The sequence below is a fragment of the Rhinolophus sinicus genome, linkage group LG05 (genome assembly GCF_036562045.2).
Source record: "Rhinolophus sinicus isolate RSC01 linkage group LG05, ASM3656204v1, whole genome shotgun sequence".
NCBI lineage: Eukaryota > Metazoa > Chordata > Mammalia > Chiroptera > Rhinolophidae > Rhinolophus > Rhinolophus sinicus.
This window is the reverse complement of record NC_133755.1, coordinates 10,119,520-10,121,167: the sequence shown is the minus strand read 5'-3', so window position 1 is coordinate 10,121,167 and position 1,648 is coordinate 10,119,520.

Sequence of the window (1,648 nt, the reverse complement as noted above, 5' to 3'; positions counted from 1 at the left end):
CTGAATTGGCCCTCACTTGAAGCAAGGGGCCAGCCTTTTGTGCCACATGCTGGTTAGCTGTAGGTCACTGGTAGGTGGCCCCGTTTGCTCAAGGGTAATTCTATAGCGAAAGGAGCAGCTGTGAGCATTTGGCTCCGAGCAATACAGGTGTTCAGACAGTGGTCCCGCTCATGCCCATCTGCTCCCGCCCCAGAGGTCTGCTCCCAAACACCTGGATGTCGTGTGTCACCACCTTCGTGGCCAGAGGAATGCGCCCTGTGACCAAACCATGAGAGAAGGAGAATCCTGGCCTCCTGCCACAGCCATGGCTGTGGGTTTGGACCTCATCCCCCCAGGAAGGAATCATTAGGAGGGCTCATGGAAAGACAGAAATCTCATTTATTTGCATGTCTTGCCCCTTTTTTATTGGTTGATTCCAGGCTGGTAGGTGAGTGAGTAGGTGAATGGAAGTCCTGTACCTGGTGTTATAGTGATGGCCAGAGCAGGCTCTGCGGCTCCTTCCAGCTATGGACATCATGGAGATGCAAAGTGAACCCCAGGAAAAGCATTTTCAGAACTAGTGACAAGTGGAGAAGGGCTGTGGGTTTAGGTTCCTTTGGTTTGGGTCAGGCTGGTCCATCTGCCCTGAACCACCACTACACAGGCAGCTGTTTGGTTTATTGACAAGCAGACCTGCTGTGGCATTGACTTCCGGTCCTGAGACCCAGGAGAAATGCCCTGAACTCCTATGTATCTGAACCCAAAGAAGCAGAACAGCAGGATCCCAAAATCCACGATGCAGGTAGATGCGAGATGAGTATAACTGATTCAAGAGTGAGTCGGGGAGGCATAGAGAAACAAAATCTCAGGTCCCTTTTCAGACTTGAGAAGTCCTATGTTTGCAAAGACCCTTGAAGGGACCTCTCCTCTCTTCAGAGAGGCAGCTGAGGTCCCAAAATAATCATAGTCAGTCTCTTAGTTTGCGAGGGCTGTCATAACAAAGTGCCACAGACTGGGGTGTGCGTGTGTGTGTGTGTGTGTGTGTGTGTGTCTGTGTGTGTGTGTGTGCTTAAACAACAGAAATTTCTCACAGTTCTGGAGGCTGGCAGTTTGAGATCAAGGTGTCACCGGCAGGGTTGGTTTCTTCTGAGGCCTCTGTCCTTGGCTTGTAGATGGCTGCCCTCCCCCTGTGTCTTCCTGTGGCCTTTCTCTGTGTGTGTCTGTGTCCTAGTTTCTTTCTCTTTATAAGGACACCAGTCATACTGGATTAGGGCTCACACATATGACATCATGTTGCCTTATTTCTCTCTTTAAAGACCTGATCGCCAAAGACGGTCGCATTCTGAGGTCCTGGCAGTTAGGACTACAACGTATACATTTTGAGGGGACACAGTTCAGCCCATGACACCATAACCAGTTTATTGATTGAGCTGGCACAGTAGGGTGTGAACAGCAAACCATTTCATTCTTTCTCATCATTCCTCATTCCATGCTCTCAGTAGACAGCCCCTCACCCACTCTTAGATGAAGTCTCTGGCTGGTCTCAGCTTTTCCAGTTGCCCTCAATATATAAAGCTTAAAAAAAAAAATTCTATTTCAGTCTAACATCAAAACTCCCAGACTCTTTGTGCCGTCTAAGGCTTCTCTCTTTCAGCCTACTTTCTCCTCC